The 25,390-nt window shown below is 48.8% G+C and overlaps 1 long non-coding RNA gene across 1 annotated transcript in view; it reads right to left on the reverse strand.

The window, feature by feature from the left end:
- Positions 1–25,390, reverse strand: part of LOC135914430 (uncharacterized) — a 391,576-nt gene that overhangs the window by 80,048 nt on the left and 286,138 nt on the right. Inside the window, exons 3-4 of the long non-coding RNA XR_011506934.1 lie at positions 12,863–12,965; positions 12,670–12,733 (exon numbers count right to left, since the gene is read on the reverse strand). This is a non-coding gene — a long non-coding RNA (uncharacterized lncRNA). The remainder of the gene's footprint in view (positions 1–12,669; positions 12,734–12,862; positions 12,966–25,390) is intronic.

Below are 25,390 nucleotides of genomic sequence, written 5' to 3' on the forward strand. Positions count from 1 at the left end.
TAATCGATCTTAGCGATTAAAAATAATTAACTACGCGTGAGCAGACGTCAAAGGCTGCGACCTCAATGCGAGTTGGCACGGCATCCTCAAAAAAGCGTCGCCAACGGCTTTAGCTTTTGCCTCTCTTCTGGTCCTGTGCAGCCTCCTTTCATGGTAGGGTGGGCCTTTCTTTTTTCTTTTTCTGTTTTGGTATTGAAAAAGGTAATTTACAAATACACCGCGATCTTATTTTTCTCTTTCATCGTCATCGATATCATCAGCAGAAGCAGCAGCAGTCTCAGTAGCAGCCCATATTGTGCCCACTGCAGGACGAAGGCCTCTCCCCGCGATCTCCCATTACCTCTGTCCGGCGCCAACCGATTCCAACTTGCGCTTGGGAATTTCCTAATTTCATCACCCCACCTAGTCTTCTGTCGTCCTCGACTGCGCTTCCCTTAACTTGGCACCCATTGTGCAACCCTAACGGTAGGCCGGTTATCTAGCCAACGCATTACATTGCCTGCCCAGCTCCATTTCTTTCTCTCCTAATGTCAGTTAGAATATGGGATATCCCCGTTCGCTCTCTGATCCACACCGCTCTCTTCTTGTCTCTCAACGTTACGCCTAACATTACTCGTTCCATCGCTCTCTGCGCGGTCCTTAACTTGTTCTCGAGCTTCTTTGTCAATCTCCAAGTTTCCGCCCCATATGTTAGCATCGGTAGAATGCATTGACTGTACATCTCTCTTTCTAATGATAGTGGTAAGCTTCCAGTCAGCATCTGATAATGTCTGCCGTATGCGCTCCAGTCCATTTTTATTCTTCTGTAAATTTACTTATCATGATCAGCGTCCCCTTCGAGTAATTGATCTAGGTAAGCGTACTCCTTCACAGATAGAGGCTGACTGGCGATCCTGAACTGTTGCTCCCTTGCCAGGCTATTGATCATTATCTTTGCCTTCTGCATATTAATCTTCAACCTTACTGTTACACTCTCTCTGTTAAGGTCCTAAATCATTTGTTGTAACTCGTCCCCAGTGTTGCTGAACACGACAATGTCATCAGCAAACCGAAGGTTGCTGACATATTCGCCGTTGATGCTCACGCCTAAGCCTTGCTAGATTAATAGCTTGAATATTTCTTCCAAACATGCAGTGAACAGCATTGGAGAGATTGTGTCTCCTCGCCTGACACCTTTGTTTATAGGTATCTTTCTACTTTTCTTGTGGAGAATCAAGGTAGCTGTGGAATCTTTGTAGATGTTTTCCAAGATATTTGCGTAAGCCTCCTGTACTCCTTGATTACGTAATGTCGATAAAGACTGCTGGCACCGCTACTAAATCAAATGCCTTTTCGTAATCCATGAAAGCCATATAGAGAGGCTGATTGCACTCTGCAGATTTATAGACTACCTGATTGGTGAAGTGGATGGTGATCCACTGTAGAGTATCCCTTCCCGAAGCCAGCCTGCTCCCTCCTTGGTTTTCTCTTTAATGTCTCTTTAACTCAAGCGCTGCAGACAACACGTTGCCTCCAAGGCCCTTCTCCCTTCATTTCCAGGGTAAAGTTTGTAACATGCATTATGTGCGACGCCCTCTGCAACGAAACATGTCATGTGGCACTGCCCCGGTCTTGACCTTACGCGGGCACTCCTTATACAGTGCCTATCACGCGGCAACGCGCGAATACTAAACACTTGCAGCAAGCTATAACGCCCATGGGTGTCTGCGGCCACTGTGGGATTTCGCCCGTGAAACAGGAATCCTCGCACGGACACAGCTTTGAACTTACTTTTTAAAAATATATATTCCTCCTATAGCCAATAATAAAGTTTTTCCATTCATCCACACGGGATGCAGTTCCTTGGTGTAGCCTTGCCAGGGTTACTCGGTGTATACCATATAAACACTCAACGCTCCGCACAGGTATGCACGAACCAAATGTGACAGCCCCGTTATTCTCGCCCGCTCAGGACATCGTCAGCAGGGAAGATGATTTAATAATCCAAATGTTGTTGAGTCGTGTGCGCAACGTGGCCTTGATGTAGTGGTTAGAACGCTTTGTTTTGAAACCTGATTATCCTTTGTCTGGTGCCATATATACTAGCTCCGGTGTTTTTTATTTTTTTTTTTCACGTTACATCCTCGTATACATCCATGAATTGAAGATCGGCGAATAAAAAATATGGACCAACGTAATCGAAGGACTTTTTCGCTGATAGCTACTGGTATCAGTTAATTTTTTTTTTTTTTGTCATCCCTTCACCCACTGCGTAGCATAGAAAATCGGACGCGGGTGTCATTGAGTTCCCTACCTTCCTTATCACTTTTCCACCTTCTAAAATCGCCTTGCCACACTGTAAGTAGTTCATAATCATAGATGTCTGTGGACATACTACATGGAAAATCATTAAAGCGCACGATGGTCCGTAAAATTTATATAAGGAAATCTCGATGTTCAATGACCATTAAAGCACATAACCCAATATTTCACCCACTCAGGCTACAGAAGGCAGGAACACAGGCATCTGGTTATCTTTGCATACAAGGCCTAAACATCTCGACAGAAAAATGTGCGTTAGTCGCTTTTACGCGAAAAGCGATGCCTGGTTATCGAGTATGCATAGATGGCTATAGCCTATCTCCTACAGGAGAAATCATCGGTTCTTGGGTGTCATTTTTGAACGGGACCTCTCCTGGAGCGCTCAGGTTGCCCACTTGAAGAAGAAGGTCGCATCTATTGTTCACGTCTTCAAATCCAACACCGTCAAAACAAATGGATCATCGGTGGGCTCTGCGCTACAGTTGCACCGATCACTTTTTGTGGGATTCCTACGCTATAGCTCTCCCGTGATTGCTAAAACATGCAAGTCAAAGAAAACTTCGAGAACTTCAGAGCGTCAAGCACGGGCACTACGCGTTTGCTTTGGCTTTTCCGTGGAGCGCGAAGAAGACGACGAAGTGTCTTCTTGGCAGAACGCTTGTTTCTGTGCTCTGTGAATTTTTGGGTGAAATCTTCGCTATTCGAGGTGCCTCGCCTCCCGTCTTGCGGCCATGGACGCGGAGCATGCCAGAGACCCGCCTGGCCAGAAGTCATCACGGCCGTCAACCGCAAGGAAGCGAGTTGGCTCCCCCAGTGACACCGAAGACACCGAGCTGTACTCTATGTCGGAAGACGACTCATCCGACGACGGCTTCATACCCGTCCGGAATAAGAGGGCGAGGAGAAAAATCGCCAACACAGCGCCGTCAACTCCTGCGAGCACAACGACTGTGAAGACAAGGCCTGCGCGCTGGCCACACGTCATCATCTTTATGCCGACAGAACCGTCAAGCAACCTACGATTGCTGAACAGGCAAGCCCTATCCATTTTTCTGGAATGTGCGGTGCCGGACCAAATTAAAGACATAAGAATAAATCCACGCAAGAATATACTCGCCATAGACGTGTACAACGTGAGTGCGCTTGGAAAACTCCAAGAAATCACAGAGCTAGACGGAATCAAAATGCGCCCCTTTATCCCGATCGACGACACATCCATAGCCGGTGTGATTTACGACATTGACATTGCCATTCCCAATGATGACTTACCTAGCCTCATCAAGCCGGCATACGAAGGCACGATCATTACGCAAGTGCGCCGTCTTGGGAATACGCGCTGCGTAAAAGTAATATTCAAGGGGGATTGTATCCCATCCCACGTTAAAGTCGGACATTTCCGTCATCCGGTTCGACCATTCATCCAGAAGCCGCTTCAATGCCATCAGTGTTTCAGGCTAGGACACGTCAAAGGCGTGTGTCCCAACTCGCTACTGTGTCCCCGTTGCGCTGAACCTCATGCAGAACAGACCTGCGGTGCCATGGTCCTGAAGTGCGTCAACTGTAGCGGCCCTCACGCGGCCTCCTCGAAGGACTGTCCCCGCATCAAGAGGGAGCGCGCGGTTCTTAGGCAAATGGCCAGAGACAATTCTGCCCACAGGGAGGCAGCCGAAGTAGTCCGGCGTCGGCGACGACGTAGGCGCCATCGTACGTCTTCGAAGAAGGCGCATGCGCGAAGTGACAGTACCCACTCCACTGCGGTGCCAGTTAGTCACGCCGCGACAAGGCCCACCACTTCCACGAAGGAAGCAGAAAAGACTCTATCTTTAGAGGAATGGCCTACGCTACCAAGCCGCTCCCTTGCGAAGGAACCTCAGAAGGTCGGGGTCCCACCTGATCCTTCTCCGGCCACGGACGATTCACCTAAAACAGACCGCCAAGTCATCTCGGTGCTACGTTCTCTCATGGAGGCCATTCGAGCAATTTTAGTGGACATCGGGACACCCAGTGCTCAAAACGCACTTAAAGTGCTGGACGCCTTAGGCCCAGTGCTTGCATCCCTCAACTAGAAAGATGGCTACCCATACCCCATCCTTCCGGAAAGAAGTCAAGGCTGCGTCCATCATCCAATGGAACGCCAGAGGGCTAAAATCACGAATTTCAGATTTTCGGCAGTTTGTGTACACCAATCTGTTTCCCCTCATCGTCATTTGTGAGCCCAACTTGTCGAAATCAATAAGACTCCCTATTGCAAAAACCAGCGCCACTGGGACCCAGTGCGCCGGATTATGGGCCCAGTGCAGCGCGCTGGACGCTGGGGCGCTGGGAAGGCGCGGCACTGGCTACTCGTGCGAAAAACAGCTCTAGCGCGTTAAATATGCGGTGCCTGGACACCGTATATATTTTTTTGAATACAGAAAGCAAGGAAGAGCGCTGTAGTGCAATAAAAAAAAGAAAAAAAAACGTAAAAAATAAAATTGCTCCGACAAGGATTCGAACGACCGACCTACTGATCCCAAGTCCGTCACTTTACCACTACGCCACGCCACCACAGGGAAATTCGAGGATAATTTGCCATGTCAAAGCCGAGAAGCAGTTTGTTTCGCAGAGCTACGTCTCGTACAGACATGGTTGATGCGCTATCGCCCAGCAACTAAAACTCACGCCTGTACCAGAAAGAAAAGGTTGCTGTCCGTATTCAGCAGCATGCTTGGAAGTGCCACACCATCGATTTTCACTTGCGATTGCTATTTTAACTACCCGCGCCAAGATCGCTCCCCACCGAAGCTTAGGCCTAGCGTATCCGCCGAGTCCATCCTCTGGGAGTATCTAGGCGCAGGAATCAAGGAATCTAACAAGGATAAATCACTCTATATGTCAGCTTTCGCATCGATGTTCTTAAATAAATTTTTTTTCATGTCTACAGTGCCAGCATAAGAAGCGATGACCGCAGATGTGACGCGTCATAAACACAGGTATGTGTGCTATCGCCGAAGGCTCCCAGCACTAGTCCGCGCTTCTCTGACGAAGATCTATGACTAGGCAGGCGTCTTGACTGAAAGGCATCACTGTACTAAGGAAACGGTGCATATCCTTTGCGTGAAGAACCAGAAATGGCTATCGAAATCGGCAGTAACAGGCCATACACCATCCCGGGTCGGCGGTTCATTTAGGACTTTTTTTCGAAGTTAAAACTGCAATCGCAAGTGAAAATCGATGGTGTGGCACTTCCAAGGATACTGCTGAATACGGACAGCAACCTTTTCTTTCTGGTACAGGCGTGAGTTTTAGTTGCTGGGCGATAGCGCATCAACCATGTCTGTACGAGACGTAGCTCTGCGAAACAAACTGCTTCTCGGCTTTGACATGGCAAATTATCCTCGAATTTCCCTGTGCTGGCGTGGCGTAGTGGTAAAGTGACGGACTTGGGATCAGTAGGTCGGTCGTTCGAATCCTTGTCGGAGCAATTTTATTTTTTACGTTTTTTTTCTTTTTTTTATTGCACTACAGCGCTCTTCCTTGCTTTCTGCATTCAAAAAAATATATACGGTGTCCAGGCACCGCATATTTAACGCGCTAGAGCTGTTTTTCGCACGAGTAGCCAGTGCCGCGCCGCCCCAGCGCCCCAGCGCCTTCCCAGCGCCCCAGCGTCCAGCGCGCTGCACTGGGCCCATAATCCGGCGCACTGGGTCCCAGTGGCGCTGGTTTTTGCAATAGGGCTGTCAGGATACGAATTTATCATGTCATCAACAAATGGTGCATGCAGCAAAGTCGTCATTTTTGTTCGTCGTGAACTCACCTATGTTTTGCAACCAATTGCTCCCCACGACGACAATCAATATATATGCATCACAGTTAAAAGGAACAAACTCTTGTTTACTCTCATAGGCGTGTATATATCGCCTTCCTGCAATTTCGATACCAAAAGATTTGCGGATATCTTGAGTGTGTGTCCCGCCCCATGGGTCATCATTGGAGATTTCAATGCACACCATCCAGCATGGGGAAGTACACGGACAAATGCAAGAGGACGAAGATTAGCAAGCATCGCCCACAACTATGGCCTTACTCTCCTGAACGATGGTAGCCCCACCTTTCTTCGCGGCGCGACATACGGCAGCTGCCTCGACCTTGCTTTCACCTCCAACTCTCTCGCCAGATGTGTGAAGTGGTTTCCAGACATTGAGACACATGGGAGTGACCACATTCCCACCTATCTGAACATCAAAGGCTTGTCGTCTAGATCAGGCTTACGGAATACCATTCGGACGATTCAATGGGCCAACTTCAAATCTGAGATGGAAGATGCCTGCCGCGAGGGCCTACCATCAGGGTTAGAGCAAACGATTAAAATGACGATGCAAAACGCCACTCGCATGATGACGACCTCTTCCACGCGGAATGACTTCGACATAGAATTAGAGCGCCTTCGAGCGCTTCGTCGCCGGGCGGAACATCGATATCGGCGTACAAAATCAATTCATGACCTTAGGGCAGCCAGGAGGATGCAAAAGAAGATTCAGCGTCGTATGGGTAGATTAGCGTCGGAACGTTGGGCAACGTTTTGCCAGAAACTCGACCCCCGCAAGCCACTGTCTCACATATGGAAAACGGTGCAAGGTCTGCGTTGCCTTCCGGAACGGCGTTTCCCATTCAAGGCGCTAGCGCTTTTCCAAGGGCGGCAAGACATCGATGTCGCAGAAGACTTTTGTGCGCGGATCGCAGACCAAGCTACTCGTCCAGATCCTCCAGCCCGAGCTGACGTCCCCAATTCACGTGATGGCCGCATGGACCTTCCTTTTACAATGGAGGAGCTCGAAGCGGCTCTAGCTCTCTGCAGGCGCTCATCATCTCCGGGTCCGGATGGTATATCATACCGGGCCTTGTGCTATCTCGGAGAGTCCGCACGGATAGAGTTGTTGAGCCTTTACAACTCCTCATGGCAGGAGGGAAATGTTCCTGACGAATGGAAAGTAAGCCGCCTGGTGCCACTCTTAAAGCAGGGCAAATCCCCATTAGAACTCACCTCTTACCGCCCAATAGCGCTGGCCAGCTGTGTAGGCAAGATAATGGAACGGATGATCCTTGGCCGCCTGGAATGGTACCTTGAATACTACAAGATTTATCCGGTTTCCATGGCTGGTTTCCGACGTGACCGCTCTTCTATCGACAATGTAGTTGATCTCGTTTCCTATGTCCAGCACGAAAAGTCCCGTAAGCGTTTATCTGCAGCTTTATTCCTAGATGTGAAAGGGGCATACGATAACGTATTACATGAGGCCATTCTCGACGCCCTTGCGACGGTTGGCCTAGGTGGTCGAGTTTTTTTGTGGATTGCAAGCTACCTATCTGCAAGATAATTCTTTGTGTTAACTGACGATGGCCCAACTACGCGACGCTATACCAGCAGGGGCGTTCCTCAAGGCGGTGCTCTCAGCCCGACGCTATTCAACCTCGCTCTTGTTGGACTTGCTGAGTACTTGCCAACTACCATCAAAATTTCAATATACGCTGACGACATCTGTGTCTGGACTTCGGCAGTCACACGTCCTCAGATACGTGCGCGACTTCAAAGAGCGGCCACTTTGACAGCGAACTACTTGTGTAAACAGGGTCTCAGCATATCACCAGAAAAATGCGCACTAGTGGCATTTACTCGCAAACCGATGACGCCTTATATCATCTCAATCAATGGGCGGACTATTTCCTATGTCCGAACCCACAGATTCCTTGGCGTAATAATTGACCGAGACCTCTGTCGGAGCCCGCACGTGGCCTACATGAAACGGCGCCTGACAGCAACTTCCCAGTTGTTTCAATACTTGGCAGGAAAGACGTGGGGGATGTCAGTAGACGCAATGCTTAAACTCTACAGAGCTCTCTTTCTCGGTTTTCTAAGATATAGTCTACCTGTACTGACCAACACCTGCAAGACAAATATTCGTGTTCTGCAGGCAGCACAAGCTCAAGCACTCAGAGTCTGCCTTGGTTTGCCCAGATGCACCTCAACAGAGGCAACTATTGCGATTGCTCGGGACCATCCAATGCGAACTCACATTACGGTGGAAGCCCTGAGAACGCACATCAGACATTTTGCACGTGCCACCTATCACCACCTTGCAGCACTACCTTCGGACAGGCACCAATCATCATTCGCTAAAACTATCATCAAATACAACGACAAACTGCCATCGGGCTTCACCGCTGCATCTAAACCGTCGATACCCCCTTGGTGTCTTATCAGCCCTACAGTCCATCTCAGTGTACCAGGAATCGGAAAAAAGTCTGAACTGTCGTCGCCTGTGCTCAAACAACTGTCTCTGCTTCTTCTGCACGAGAGGTACGCGGACAGGGAACACATTTATACCGATGGTTCCACAAACATCCAGTGTTCGTCCGGTGCTGTGGTTGTCCCAGCAAAAGCTATTACCATCAGCTTTAGGACTGACCACCCAACAACATCGACATCTGCTGAACTAGCTGCTCTTCGCGCTGCACTTCGTGTCGTCAATCGGGAGCCACCTCGGCAATGGTCAATCTTCAGCGATTCAAAGGCAGCCCTACAATCTGTACTATCAGCTCTGCATCGCGGGCCATTCGAACAGCTCGTATTCGATATTAGATGCCTACTCCATACATCACAGGAGAAAGGACACCATGTGACGTTTCAGTGGCTGCCAAGTCACTGCGGCGTCACTGGAAATGAAGACGCCGATAATGCCGCTCGGGCAGCTCTTGAAGAGGCACAAGAAGAGGCCATACCGCTTTCACGATCCGACGCAGCTAGCAGACTTCGAGTGCTTGCACATGAGATCACGCTATCTCTATGGTGCACACCAAACAGCCAGACCACCCAGAGCAACCGTCAATACCACCTGCCCTCTTTGATGCATCTCTATATGCCAACTGGACTGCGTCGAAGAGAGGCGACTCTGCTTTATCGCTTATGGCTGGGGGTGGCTTTCACCAAATCTTACTCCTTCCGCATTGGGATGGCCGAAAACGATCTCTGTAATGCCTGTCTTTGCGAGGAGACGCTGGAACATGTTCTGTGCGACTGTCCTGACTATAACGTTCAGCGACAGTCCCTGGCATCTGTTCTAGCGCGCCTTGACAGTAGACCATTGTCGCTCGACACGATTTTCACATGCCGCCGACAGAAGATATCGCAGGTGAAGGCGACAAAGGGACTACTTCGGTTTTTGAAAGAGACGGGATTGGACAAACGGCTGTGAGAGTGACGTCGCGTACCATGCCAGAATGATGGACTCCAACGGACGATGTGTGTGTGCTGTGATATGTGCTCTCTCTCGCTCTCCCCCTTCCCCATCTGTAATCTCCCCCATCCCTCTCCCATGTGTAGGGTAGCAAACCGGTTAAGCCATACTGGTTAACCTCCCTACCTTTCCTTCTCCACTTTTTCCTTCCTTCCTTCCTTCCGTGGAGCGCCTCAACAGTAGGAACAGTCATAATGGCTGACGACCATCCGATCACGACTTACATTACCACATACACGCGGAGGGACCACATTCGTCACGTTTCACTGAGGCAATCAAGCTCTCTTGCGTGCCTGCCAGAACGATGACCACAGGCTTCATTCTCCAACGTAGTCAGTATTCATCGCGTCTCACATCGGGCTTCACACCTTCCGTCACGTTCACTCTCAGCTTTCCGGTGTTTAAAACAACAATAAGTGATCCTTTCCGTTCCAGGAATAACAAAGAGGACTGACCTGCCTACCCTGGTCTTGAAGCAAGCAGCTCTGGATTGTTCGAACACTTTCTACTTTGACCGACTCCACAGACCCACGGATGGCTCTTCCACTCAGACCAGCTCCACCGGCACAGTGGTTACAACATCACGATCAATAAGCATCAGATACAAGATTGCTCACGTCACAACATCGACTGGTTCGGAGCTTGTTGCCCTCCGAGGTGCCGTTGATTATATTAACAACCAGCCGCCTAATCGGTGGGCAATATTCTGCGACTCTAAGGCGGCCCTGCAATGTCTTTTGTCAGCTCTTCGTCGCGAGGCCTGTGAACAACTCGTGTTGGAGATACGAGAAACGCACCATCATATGATCGCGAAAGGACACGACGTCGTGTTTCAGTGGCTGCCGTGTAATTGGGGTGTCTCCGGCAACGACCTCACCGACGAAGCTTCTAGGAAAGCACGTGAAAGGGCAAACCTTGTTTCTGTTCCTTTATCGAGGTAGCCCATCGTATCCCAACAGTTAATCAAGCTAGCTAGAGCACCGTATCACATTGGAGAAGTGGCACACACCTGAATTCAACTATCGATTGCATTCTCTTAACCCATCTATGCAACTATGGATGTTACCTGGGCTTCCGCGAAATCAGGAAACAATGCTGTGCCTTCTTTAAAACTGATGGTAGCGCTAAAAAGGACGGACACATGATAAAAAGACGACACGACGACGAGGAAACGCTAGCGTTTCCTCGTCGTCGTGTCGTTTTTTCACCGTGTGTCCGCCCTTTTTAGCGCTACCATCAGTTTTAAGTGTATCCGTCCTTTTTAGCGCTACCATCAGTTTTAAGTGTGTCCGTCCTTTTTAGCGCTACCATCAGTTTTAAAGAATGCATCACCAACTATCCCAGCACCAAGTTTTATTGAATGCTGTGCCGCTTACGCTTGGGCATCGCATTCAACAAGGCATATACGTGTTTGGTTGGAATGGCCGATAGCACCGAGGTGCAATGCCTGCGGTGCCGAGGAAACTATAGAACGTCTACTGTGCTACTGCCCATATTTTGAATATGAAAGACAAGATCTCTGTACAGTTCTAGATCAGTTAGGTAAAAAACCGTTCCCTTTGAACCAGATCCTGAGACTATGGCTTCGCATATCGCAGCTAGAAAAGGCCACAAAAGCGCTGCTGCGATTTTTTAAAAATCTACCGTATTGAGCGACCGTCTGTAATCCGGACTGAGTGACCGTCAATGATATAGGGCAGAAAAATGTTACCACGTCGGCGATATCCACAGTGGACTTTCTCTTCTTAATCTTTCCCTCCCCATTTCTCCTCCCACTGTGTAGGGTAGCCAACCGGGCTCAGTCCTGGTTAACCTCTCTGCCTTTCATTTATCCTTCTCTTTGTGTCTCTCTGCAGTATGCTGCACAGCACGTAACAGGACTGGACCGCTACAAGGTAAAGCGTGCCTGTTTCTGCAAGATTGTGGTAATATTGTCGTTTGACTGGCAATATTATCCTGTTTTTTTTTACGCTTCTCTGGCACTATATGCCACTTGATAGGGCTACTTGAAGTTGCCAAAGGAAGTAGCCATGCAGTCTACAGCTGTACATAGAAGCCAGAAGCTTCGTAGCTAATGGGCCCGAAAGTAGCCACTTTGGCGCAAATTAGCCAAACCTGGCAACCTTTGTTGTAGCGGACACGAAACAATTATTCGTGCTGTAATTATTTAGGGATATTGATGTGATAGTACAAGAACACGCTATGCTCGTTACGTGAACGCGTACAAGGTCCTAAGAAAGCCGGCATGTCTGTTTTCCACCTTGACAATATATCTTCCCACGAAGACCGCAATCACGATGGTGCGGGAGCAGACGTACTGTTTGCCGTCTGGTAGCTCGAAGTGCGGGTGGTACACGCCTAAGCAAATGCAGCCTAAATGCCTACTTCCGCGATGCTATCGTTCGGCGAATACGCCTGCCTCGAAGCACGATCCGTCATTGTCGTCCTTCGACGTTACGCGCATTGTCTCTGCGGCTCGCAACCGGTAGCTTAGCAGGTCGTCCTCACTGAACTATGAGCTGGCGTCCACAGCGGGACGCCAGCAGGCATCGGGGGGTCCCATGTGGCCGGAATAGTTGCACCCGTGAAGTTTTTCTCTTTTTCTAAAAAGGCTTCGAAAGGGAAATCTGGAGACCCTGGCTATTCACGACGAGATTGAGCAGTGTCGCCGCCTGGCGGACCATCGCGGAACTACGCTTAGTGCGGATTGCATCTGGCGCAAGACTTTAGCCCACATCGCAGTGCCACAACTTGCTACCACGCCTGCTTTGACTGAGGTTGCCTAGTCGCGTCACGGATGCTCATATACGTCCCGGATGCAGTCGTGTCCCATGCAGGTACCAGCTGCAGATGTCGATACTTCTTCCTCCTCCTTCTCCTCCTCCTGCTACTACCACTACTACTGCTATGGCTACTGCAGCTGCTGCAAATACTACTTCTACCACTATTCCCACTAACCACAACATGAGGACAGCAACAAAAACAGCTATGCTTCAATGCTAACAGCAACGAGGAATGGTGTTCCTAAATCGTGAACATAAGCTACTGAATAACATGACATAATGAATAATATAACATAATGAATACTACGTACTTGCCGGGAGGAACAGAGAACCACTGCTGTTCATCTTGAACGTCGACATTCTGGCGCACACCCTCTGCAACGAATTGACCTTTTAAGGTCAAATATTCCACGTCTCTTTCCTTCCTTACTTCTTTTTTTCATATTCCTCATTATTAATTTTGCATGGTAAACAGGAAGAAAAGCCACGGAGATTGATGCTCACGACACGCCAGCTGTGCATGCGACCACTGTACCGACTGAACTCGTCACCCACTGCTCCAAGCAGCCGAACGCTTCGAAGCGTGGAGGAGAAGCGAAGGAATTACCTGCGAAAAAGAAAAAGAAAAAGAAAGAAAGAAAGAAAGAAAGAGAAAAAGAAAGAAAGAAAGAAAGAAAGAAAGAAAGAAAGAAAGAAAGAAAGAAAGAAAGAAAGAAAGAAAGAAAACGACGTGAGCGGGCAGTTGTAAGAAACGCTAAACACTCACGCGCGCAGGGCAAAAGAAGCTGCGGTGCAACTTCGGCGCGCGTGAAAACGAGAGCAACCCGTACACATCGTGCTCGAGCGAACACGCATTCGCTGGAGGCGATCGAGATGAGGAGAAGAGTAGCGTGTATACCGCATTCATTCGCGCATACGCCGACCTGCTACACTGGTGCGTGCATTCGAGGTCCGGAACTTTGTGCGACTTGCTGTGGTCTTCAAGCAAGACAAAAAAGAAATAAAAGCGCCACCGGACTATATATGGTTGTCGTTGTCGATGTCCAAACGTATTTATATCACAAATTGTGTTCGCCTTTTGACAACAGGTTGACGGGACAGTAAGGCTTGCTGGAACATTACAGTACTGGGCTTATAAGGGACGTCTCTCCAACGTGAGCCAGGAGAGGGTCGAGTTCCCCACATTGCTAAGTTCAGTCTTTGACCTATTTTAGGATGCAGAGTAGTCCCCTTTTACTCCCCAAAAAGTTAAATATGCCGGATCAGACGCCGTCAGAGTCAGTGACGTCACGCCGAGTTGCGGTGGGTGCTTTAATGCGGCGCCGTCACCGTTACTATATATTTTTTTTTTGCGTATTTCCTGTCTTATAAAGTCTGCTCTTACATGAGCCTCTTTTTATTGTAGAAGCATGATTTACTAATACAGCCGTATTTATTTTTCCTTTAATGTCCCTTCTATGCGGTATGTAACCCTGACACCGTCATCTTTTCAGAAGCGTCTTCTTCTCAATGTGTGTAAGGTCACATTTAGCCGCTGCAATAGTGAGCTACAGCTTCTTCGCAAAGGTATTGCAGTTTGCGGAATACCGGTATACCGGAGACGCTCGCGACAGCGGGGGCTTTTTGTGGTGTCACCTTGCGGCGCAGAGTTTAACAACACATGACACAGCGCTATTATTGCAGTGACCAATCACATATTAGTCAGCTGGTGATGTGAAGGGTCAACAGCAACATAACCATGACAATCCAGTTAAGTTGTCTTTTTTTTTCGCTTAATTTTTCCTCGACGAGAATATCCACATAACAAAATCGTTCCTACCTCGTTGTGGTTGGGCAATATTTCGCAAGATGTCGCTACCAGCGTTACTACTGCAGTCCGTGGTTCTGGTAACACACTATTTCCTGAACGTTGGTATGTTTACGGACAAGCTAAATCATTCTAACATGCACGTGAATAACGACAGACTCGCCCGTCCTCCGTTCGAGTAAACACGGTACGGCGGTGTCCCGGCAAACACCGGGTCGCCCCAGCAGAGCGGTGGAGCCGCAGCATTTCCTTGTCTCTCCCCCCTGTCCCGCGGAACCAGGTCGATTCCGCCTGGGCAGCACCTGTCAATCTCCCGTCCGTCGAGCGGGCAAGAAAAGAGCACGCGCGGCTTTGGCCGCCATCGTCTCGGCCAGCGTCGGCGAGGCAAGCGCCAAAGGATGCGAATGACCGAGCTGAAGAACGGAGACGATTGCTCCGTTTCGAAATCACTTTCGCCCCCTCCCCTCCACCGCCTGCTCGGCGTGTCCGTGGACCAGGAACCACCTCGTCACCGCAGCGTCGACGTCTGTCTGCGGCGTGAACGTCACTTCCGCGCAGTGTGATGAAGGCCTGAAGCCCGACGGGGCGTTCAGCGTAGCAAAAGTAGTATACAGAGATGCGAAGGAATAACCGCCCACACACGACACCGACTGCGTCCGTGTGTTAATTCCTCTACAGTGAACGCCTTCGTGATGACATACGTACCTAGAAGTTCATAATCACAACCCTGATCGACCGGACGGGGTTACGCAGTGTGATGGTATCGAGTACGCAGCAGGAGCGTAGTAATGTGCCTGTTAACTTTTGACTGCGCTGGCCTTTTGGGGATCAGATATAAATGGCGAGGGACGGACTTCGATAATAGCTTATACGATTCAGGGCTTAAACGAGGCCATAAAAAAGAAAAGGCAAACTGTCATGTAGTGAGCGTTTTTCTTTGTATCCTTGTTCCAGTCGCGGCCGTCGCAAGGTATAGTAAGAAACACTATGTTTTGTTTAGTCCGGTCAAGTTTTTTGTTCGAGATAGGATTTACATTTATTTGCTGAGGAGGTGTTAGTTATTAGGGAACAAAGTGAAAAGAATGATTTTCAATCTTGAATTTCAAGTCCGCAGCGTTCTCACCTTAGTATGAAGTCAGGAATTTCTAAGTAATTTTGCACGTTTCGGTAGTTTTTTCGGTAGTCAGCAGTTTGAGACCTCCGTTCCTTTAGAGTGTACTTAAATTCTTGTTAATCGATATACTATCTGCTTCTGAGCAGACGCTGTCGACATCTTATGACGATCACAGCAAGATATTATGCTAACTTCAAGCCCGTCGCTTTTGCAGCCAATACTGACGCGATGCGTATGCGTTGCGTGGTATAGTTGCATTGGATAGCTACTGAGGTTTATCCAAAGGACTCTACTGTTACGAGAAAGGCTGTGGGCAGCTTGCAATCTTGCAATGGTAGAGGATGACGAAGACAGCGACTCCGAACACCCGCCGCGTTGATTTAACAACTGTGGCCCGCTGTCACAGAGCATGAAGTAGCAGGTGGGATTCCTGCGGCCAAGAAGGCCGCATTTCGAACGGGCTGAACGGAAAGATGCTCTTGCCACTTCGATGAAGGCGCACGTTTGAGAAACTCAGACGGTCGAAATCAACCCCGGGAGGACACCCCACTATGTTACCCCCCCATAAACCATAGGTTGCTTTGGGACGTTGGACTTTCTCACAAATTGTGACTACACTGAGTGACGTAGGATTGTACGGTGACACTGCGTATAACACTATAGGAACGCCTTTGCGGGCTGCGTGACATGGCCCACAGAAACAGGTTGTGTGTACGTGCGTGCGCGTGTAGGTTTTCTTAAAATTCTTTTATCCTTCGCTCTCCCACTCATCGCATTCCCTTGCCCCTCCCCCAGTACAGGGTAGCCAACCGGAGATAATCTCTGGTTAGGCTCCCTGTCTTTCCTTTGCCTTTCTCTCTCTCTCTCTCTCTCTCTTTGGGACGTTGAATTACGCAACTTCATGTTTGAAAAGCTTCACCGCTGACACTGCAGGGAAAGTATGCGCTAAAGGCTGGCACCTGTCCACCTCATATTTTTTTAGCCGCCGGGAAACCGTGCGGGCCGCTGTGCTAGTAGCATTGTGCTTGGGCAACGCACGCACGCACGCGTTGCTGCAACGCAAGCCGGAAGCGACGCGGCCGGACCAGTTTAGCCAGCGCCGCCACGCGCGTGGGATGCGGACTCCGTGCCGGGGGGGGGGGGGGGGGGGGGGCGGCCTCTCGCAGCAACGCCACATCGAGAGGGCCCCGCCGTAGTTCCCGGCATCCGATCGGCCTGCACCCATAAGGATAGCGCAGCGAGACGACGCCGAATACCAACGGGCCACTGCATGATGCACGGGCCGGGCCTGCGTCGATTTCCCGCGTATCAGTCCCCCAGAACACGTAGACGCGATCCTAGTCTAGTAGCGTTGCGCATCCACCGGGGACATGGCGCACCCGCCCCGAACCGGGAGAGGGCGCATCCAGCGGCTGCATTGCTTCACCGGCCCCGACAGTGTCGTGCAGCTCCTTTAGGCCACGCTAAAGAAAGGAATATTTTCTCTTTAGCTGGAGTGTTATATCTACGTAGTGCACATAATTTAAATGGCGTTAAATACACAAGTGCATTCATTATCTATCACTTCGTATGGTGACCTTAAAACTAACAATCCAGGAATACCAAAATATACGAAGTCTTACGAAGTTTCATATAGGATAGTGGCAAGGGTCGCTCAACCAAGTCTGTCGAAAAACGACGTTCGACAATCGTCACCTAGTTCGAAAAGAGACCTCCTTCGCGAAGCTGTCCCGGCCCTGGACGATTTTTTCAGCCGATGCACAGTGCGAGACGGACACGCAGCGACGTCAAAGGAAAGAAGGCGATGTATGATGTTTGTCGAGGGAAGAATGGTGACGACAGGTGTAAGGGCACGGAAAAGTGCGACACATATCGAGCCACCTTTAGTAATCCTGTACCTCCAGTGCCACATTGGGACACACCCACTGGCACACATCAAATGGCTAGATCAGAGAGACTCGAGTAAATAAAGGAATGCGTGAAATATAAATCACCGTTTTATTAACGCGTCGGTGTGAACCGACATTATATGTTCAGGTTTTATGCAGGAATCATGGTGAGGCATGCCCATTCTGGAGGATTGGCTAAAAATCCAGTGACACTCACACTGAGTGGATAAATCAATGAAAAGATTAAGGAAATGAAAGAATCCATCAAATATAAGTCACCATTCGACCAACAGATCGGTGGGCTTTAGAGATGCCCGTGAGCCGACATCATATATTAAGGTTTTATTACGAAGATCTTTCTTTTTAGATGATGCCTACTTAGTTAGGTATAATCTAAGCAACACACTGGAGCAGTGGTAGGCACAACTCGCCAGCTCAGACCCGAAGGTGCAAAAGGCTCTTCTTGTTCACGCTCGGCTAGCGGCAGAAGCCAGTGGAGCCCTGGACTTGGGGCACGACCCATCAAGCTCCTAATCCCCTATCCCCATTTCCCCAATTCAATAAAGTTACTCTCTCTCTCTTTTTTTTTCTTGTTAGGCAGAACAGGGCTGCGCGTACTTGGTCAGCACACAAGGGTCATATAAGCACTTCCAGTCGGCGCACGTATAACCTTTGTGTGTGTGTATATATATATATATATATATATATATATATATATATATATATATATATATATATATATATATATATATATATATATATATATATATATATATATATATATATATATATATACATAGTTTCCCAAACCCGGGAAACTAGAGGCAACGCAAGCTTCGCCCTAGATGCCACCTCGTTCGGTGCTATCCCAATTACACGCAGCGGTGCTTCCGAAAGCGCCACCATTCACTGAAAAACCACGCGTGCGCGCCTTCTTTCTTTCGACTCGAACTTGCCGCCACGGGCCTGCTAGGCGGAGCCGCGCACGCCGAGGCTACAGTCGATCGGTCGATGCCGTAGCCCGCTTCGAGATGCGTCAACTTCACCCCCCCCCCCCCTTCCAGCGAAGCCGCGGGTCAGCTTCCGCGAAACGTTCAACTCTTCGTCGCCGGCTCTTCTTCGTTCGCGCAAGCTGGAAGCTCGCGTGGCGGCCGCCGCCACGAAGACTGTTCCGCTCGCTGTTCTCATTTTTCGAGTGCCAACGGAGGGAATCCATGAATGCTTTGTTTAGCGCAAAACGACACACACAAGAAAGACGACCGGACAAGGCGCTACTCTCAACATTTTGAGAGTTGAGAGCAGTTGAGAGTAGCGCCTTGTCCTGTCGTCTTTCTTGTGTGTGTCGTTTTGCGCTAAACAAAGTATTCATGGATTCGCACCAACTAAGCCCGCGAACGCATTGTGCTGAGCCAACGGAGGGAGCGCATCGAGGCACCTTTTTCATCCGCGATGTGGCAGCAGTGCGTTCATCACCCCACAGAACTTCCGGGCAGCCATTTTCGACAGTCCAGTTATCCAAGAAAAGAATTATTTTGTCGCGCAGTATACTGTAGGCACATATTCTTGATCTTTTCTGACATAAGAAAACGCGTGCCGTATGTCGAGCTCATGTATAGGCGTTTTTTTTTTGTTGCATTTAACACTGCAAGTCACTTGTCAAACACTCCTATACTCTGCAGCAAAACTCGTGCCAAACGTAAAAACAAAGAATAAATTATGGCGTTTTACATGCCTAAATTACTTTCTGATTATGAGGTACGCCGTAGTGGAAGACTCCGGAAACTTCGACCACCTGAAGATCTTTAACGTGCACCTAAATCTAAGCACACGGGTGTTTTCGCATTTCGCCCCCATCGAAATGCGGCCGCCGCGTGCAAGATGTGGGGTCCTGTAAATTTTTACGCTATATTAACTTGCGCTGCTCCGGACTGTTTAACCGGAAGTCTTCTGGCAACTGTATTTGTTCATTAAAGCTTCTTTCTGGGCGAGTTGGTGCATACTTGACATAAAACCTGTTTACAGCGCAAAGACATGCAACCACAAAGTGTTTGTGTCCTGTCCCTTACACTTTGTGGTTGCACATGTTTGTGCTGTAAACAGTTTTTATGTCAACTGTGTTTGTAAGCATGAAAAGGACGCGCGCGCAGTTTTCGCCCAGAGAGCACGAGCGATCTGAAAGTAGCGGACACGACGAGAGAGCTGGCGCCCGCAGAGCGCGGATGGGTTTCGCGGAACGATCTCGCGGAGAAATCGTGAGAGAGAGAGAGAGAGAGAGAGAGAGAGAGAGAGCCACGCAGGGTCCAGTGAACCGCCACCCGTCGCCGAAACCCAGCGCGGCTCGATTCACGGCTCCCGCCGGGCGGTCGCCCCCAGAGGCTGACTCACCGCGCAACGCTGCGGATACCCGCCGTGGTTGCTCAGTGGCTATGGTGTTAGGCTGCTGAGCACGAGGTCGCGGGATCGAATCCCGGCCACGGCGGCCGCATTTCGATGGGGGCGAAATGCGAAAGCACCCGTGTACTTAGATTTAGGTGCACGTTAAAGAACCCCAGGTGGTCTAAATTTCCGGAGTCCTCCACTACGGCGTGCCTCGTAATCAGAAAGTGGTTTTGGCACGTAAAACCCCATAATTTAATTTTTTTTTTTAACGCTGCGGATGGACACTCCGAGGCACCCGAGGGCTTGCCCGAGGACCGAGCGGTCGCCGGTCAACGTGACGCTCTCAGTCCCACGGATGATGCTGCGCAAAGACGAGAGGACAGCATCTATATTCTTTTCCGCATGCGAGCAAACAAGGTTCAATGATGCAACCGCTTCAGTGTTGTTGATTGCACAAAAAATGTTGCAATTTTTAATAAAGACCGAAAATTATTGTACGTGGAGGTAAGGGGTGGTCGTTATTTCTTTGCCTTACCAGGGCATTCACAACGTGGGTTCTCTCCGTGGAAAGTCGGGCGTTCTTTTCTCACCTATATTGCCTTGTCAGAGTTGAAAGCAAGTGGTGCGTTTGTGATTCGGGCGAACAACTTTTGAAAGTTTGTTGTTTCCTTTCTTTCTTTTCTATTTCTTTCTTTCTTTCTTTCTTTCTTTCTTTCTTTCTTTCTTTCTTTCTTTCTTTCTTTCTTTCTTTCTTTCTTTCTTTCTTTCTTTCTTTCTTTTCTCTTTCTTTCCTTCTTCCTTCTTTCCTTTCTTTCTTGCTTTTTTTCTTTTTAAATGCGGGTAATTTTTTTATACCTAGGGCTATGGGTCGGTGTGTCAACACCGTGCACGATCTCAAAAAAGCCCACCGTATGTATCCTATAGCTAAATAACTGAATGAATTAACGTGCTTTCGAGTTCCTGTACTTGAATTTCTACCAGTATGAACGCGGAGCAAGCCCACGAGCTTGTTTGGAAGGCTTCGCATGCGGAGTTGCGTAGTAAATTATGCCTTTACCGGTGTCTGAACCCAGTCCTCGAAGGACGCCACCACATTTGACAGGAGACGTACTGCCCGGGAAAATTCTTAGATCTCTTGATCGCACGTTACCGAAGTCTTTGCATGAATTAGATCACGGAGCCCATTGTATTAGGGACGCTCAATTGAAAAAAAGAAGAAAAACCACTGCATTAGCAAATCGCCGTACTACAACCCCCAAAAAACTCGCTCGTGAGATGAGTCTGTCTTAGTCAGAAAAGACGTAAAAGCGAGAAAAATAGGTGGAGACGCTGCCTCGAAGTTCGTGCCCCAATCCGTCGTGATGTTATGAATTTTGAATGCGTCTGCTCGAGTTTAATGGATTTTTTCATCCCTCATCGTCTCCCTTTTTCCCGGTAAGGTCACGAACCATCCTTTCTGAATTAAAATGATTCATTCATTCATTCGTTCATTCATTCACCGGTAAAAATGAACTACATTTTATTCCAAAGGAGCGAAAGGCCTCAATGCCCCAAATACAAAAAAAAAAAACTCCTAAGTCCACTGCGTCACATCTATAAGTACCAGTGCTCGGTTATCTTCGCGAAATTCAGAAAGTGAAACTCCAATCTTCGTTTCCTTTTCTACTAATGAACTAATTACGGAGAAAATGACGAAAACTATAACTTTCAAAGCATAATGTGATAGTTTAAAATTATTTACTGCTTCTCTTTAGTGTCCGCGTGACGTTACGTGTAGGGGTTGAAGCTTTCAGGGTTTACAGAACGGCGCATTACAGCTCGTTTGAAAGAGACAAACGTTCGCGTAGCGGTCGACAAGCGAACAACACCCGAACACTAGTCCAGCTTGCCGTACAGTACGACTTGGCACTCTCAAAGGTCAGCGAAGTAACGACGCGATATAACACCAGCTTGGCAGGTCACAAAAACAACGCGAAGGCTGTTTGGTTAAAAAATCGTCTGTCCGCGGCCACCCTCGGCAATCGCATGCATGATTCGCCCACGCACAAAAACGTTCGTGGTTCCCAACTAGGCAGGAATATGCATCAGGGGCAGCTCACTGGCGCTGGCTCAAGCGCGCAACGAACAAAGGTGAGAACAGAAAAAAAAATAGAGGGGGATTTAGTTCGTGCCGCATTTCTTCGCTTATTACCCGGGGCAGATAAATTCGCGGAGACACGGTGCGAAGGAGAAAGCTTTCTTCACACGAAAGTGTATGCGTAAGTCCTGTACGTTACTACGATCACTACTGGAATGAGCAGGAATGATATCAACGCTTCGAACGTGTTGGGTATACACAGAGAGACATACAGAGAGAGGAGGAAAGGCAGTGAGGCGCAGGCGCTGTGTTCTTCTTCTTTTTTTTTTTTTAGCTCTCGCGTGTGCACTTCTATACATCACATAGTTGCATGCGCAATAATAAGTCACTTGATAGTTCGCCGACGGTCCCCGTCTCTCACCCCTTTGTCCAGCGTTTTCAGTTTCGGCTGTCCAAACACGTCTTCGCTATATGAGCCAGCTAGCTCAGTCGAACACTATTCTGACTTTTCCCAGTTTTCCACCCAATACCTGGAGAGCGCGAAGGATAAGTTAGAGATAGAAGACAGGAGTTGGGACGAATCACATGCTTCTAGACACGATGCGCCTTGCCGATAAGGCACAGGCTAGTAGCCTGCTTTTATAGGAAGCACCTATACCTCATCGGTAGTCAACGCGACATAAACTTCGACGTTGAATTAGAGGATTAAACGTCCGATACTGCAGAATACTGCAGAGTGGGGTTATGATGGTTGCCATTGTGGAGCGCTCGGGATTAATTTTGACCACCTCGGAATTACTTTTACGTGCACTCAAAATATGGTACTCGAGCGTTCTTTTTTTTCATTCCGCCTCAATCGACATGAGGTCGGGAATCGGACCCGTGACCTTCGGCTTAGCAGCGCGACGCCATAGTCGTTGAGAGTCACCGCGATGGGCATACCGTCAACGTTTCTTCCGCTTCCGAAATCGATCTGACTCTTAGCGTAGAGAGATAGAGGCGAAGTATTAATATGTGGATCAATAGTATAAAGTTCAGCTGCAACTGAGTGGTTGAGTAATTCTTGACTCGGTAACATACTATAAGATAGACACGATTCGCCAACTATAGACAGCGTATAACTTCGCGTCGGCGAGCTTACTTCTCAAATAACGAGGCGAGATTGAGCGTTGATCACGTAACTGGTATACAGAGTTGTCGAACATATCGTCAACACTTCGTCTCGAGGCGGCACCACCATGCTAAAGCGACAAAGCTTTACCATGTTCGGTCGTTACGGTAAGTTTTCTTTTAGCGTGGTGGTAACGCCATAAGTTAAATCAAGAATGGTTTAGCGTAAAATGTAACTCGGTGCAATGACGCTAACTAGTTATGCTAAAACACCTCGGCACTGCTGTAATGCTATATGCTAAAACGCGATACATATGACGTGTCCGCATAGCGGTAAAACGCACGCAATAGCATGTACCGGTCGTTGGTTATGCCGCTGCCGCAACAAACCATGCGCAGGTTGTCCGTGGCCCGTCCGGCAGCCGATGATTGCTAATGACGTTATACTAATACGGTCTTGTTGCGTTATAAGTGCTCGAGCAGGTGGCGAGTGGAATGAACATTTGCGAGTGAACGGTACTGCTCTCGAAGGGTACGAGTACACGTAACTGCTCGTGTGAAGATTTCATACGATTGCTTTATTTTCGTAATGCCACGGATTATGCGAGCAGAGGCCTAAGTTATTTTTCCTTGCTCTCTGCCGTTCGAGGGTACTAGCGGCACTGAAAGTCTTGGTACTTTAGTTAAAGAACTACCGTAATTACTCGAAAATACGTTTATGGTCAGCGTTCGGCTGACATCAGGTTGAGTACGAGTTCAGGTCGAGGTCCCGAATATACATCGACAGCTCATTTTAGGTAGCGTTCTGTACAAAAAAAGAAAAAAGAGGTTCACCTATACTTGAATAAACACGGTACTAGAAAGACACAGGGAGGGCAAAACAAAAGAAAGGCAGGGCGGTTAACCAGACAAAGACCAGTTTGCTGGGGATAAGTGATTGAAGGAGAAAGGAAGGGAGAAATATTGGTAGCGAAACGGAAATCGGCCCACAAAAGTCTGAGACGGCACACGTCCCTACAATAACCTATCTCGCAGGCCCGTAAATCGCAGGCAGCGAACTATATCACTGTGGCTGACTTTAGCGCAAGCGTGCGTTCTGACCACGGTTCGAGTATATCTTTTTTTTTTTTTACTCCCACAGAGGCCGGTTTTCCAGCGTCTCTACCGCGGTGGGCAACTCCCGCCTGTCCGCGCTATAATATGGGCAGGTGCGCAGGAGGCGTGCAATATTCCAACAGATATATACTGCAGAACGAAAGAAGAAAAAAAAAGAACATCCAACGATGGTCATCCTGCTCGACGCTCGCGAATCGCGCAAGTGGGAGGGCCGGTTATAAGCCGGAAAATGCGCCAACTCGATCGTCGAGCCTCTCGGCGACAGCTGTTTCCGCGGCGCGCGGAAAAAAAGTCGCGCGAGCTTGGAGGAAAACTACGCGCTATAATAAAACGATAAAAAAAAAACCACACACACACACAGACCGCAACCAGAGCGAAGCCGACAAGGCTCGCCTCGAGAGGAGTGGGCGAGACGTATATGCATCTTAGCCAAAGCGCGTGCTCGCCGCGGGACTCGGGCAAATTAGAATATCGGCGCAAAAGAAGAAAAAGAGAGAGCGCTGGAAGCCGCGCCGTTGCACGCGGTGGTTGCACGCGCCTTGCGGGAGCCTCGCCCGGGATGAAACGACCCGGACCACGTTGCGGCGCTGCCGTTGAGTCCAGCAATAAGCAGTGCGGCGGTGTCGACACGAAAAGGGGAGGGGGAGGGGGTGCGCTGCTTACGATATACGGGAACGGCTGCACGATAGAGAGTACATACGCTCTACACGGAATACTGGGTTGTTGCATAAGCTCCACCAACGCGGTTGCTAACGAAAACGGCTCCGGTAATCCTTTTTATACTCTTACTATTAATTTATTCGGCACGTAACAGCAGTAAATAACGCCGGCTGCCCCTCAAAAAGAAGAATGCTTGCGTGTGGGCACTGTGTAGTCAGCATACTTTTATGTTACATGCACGAAGAATATTATTAGGCGTAACGTTGACAGACGGGAAGGGAGCGGTGTGGATCAGAGAGCAAACGGGGACAGCCGATATTCTAACTGGCATTAAGAGAAAGAAATGCAGCTGGGTAGGGATGTAATGCGTAAGTTAGATAACCGGTGGACCATTGGGGTTACAGAATGCGTGCCAAGAGAAGGGAAGCGCAGTCGAGGACGGCAGAAGACCATAGGTGGGGTGATGAAATTAAATTAAGAAATTCGCAGGCGCTAGCTGGAATCGGTTGGCGCCGCAAAGGGGTAATGGGACATCACAGGGAACAGCACTTCGTCCTGCAGCGGACGTAGAAATAGACTGATGATGATTTCATTCCATCATTGCGTTTGCGGGCATAAAAATCTTACATTTAGACACACTGAGAAAAAGGAAAAAGACGGATATTATCAGCATCTGCACGTCTTTTGTCATATAATTTTCGATGGCACCGCAACAACGATTCTGTAAGTTTTATTTACGGAGGAATAGCCTATTGATTCCAGAATCTGGAGCATTGTTTCGGCAAACGGCAGCACTAGACCTTGTCTTGTCTTCTGTCCGCAAGTGTCAAAGCTTCGCTTTCCCGCCCATGGCTTAAAGGCCGTCAATTTTTCTGACATA

The sequence above is a fragment of the Dermacentor albipictus genome, chromosome 6 (genome assembly GCF_038994185.2).
Source record: "Dermacentor albipictus isolate Rhodes 1998 colony chromosome 6, USDA_Dalb.pri_finalv2, whole genome shotgun sequence".
NCBI classification, from domain to species: domain Eukaryota; kingdom Metazoa; phylum Arthropoda; class Arachnida; order Ixodida; family Ixodidae; genus Dermacentor; species Dermacentor albipictus.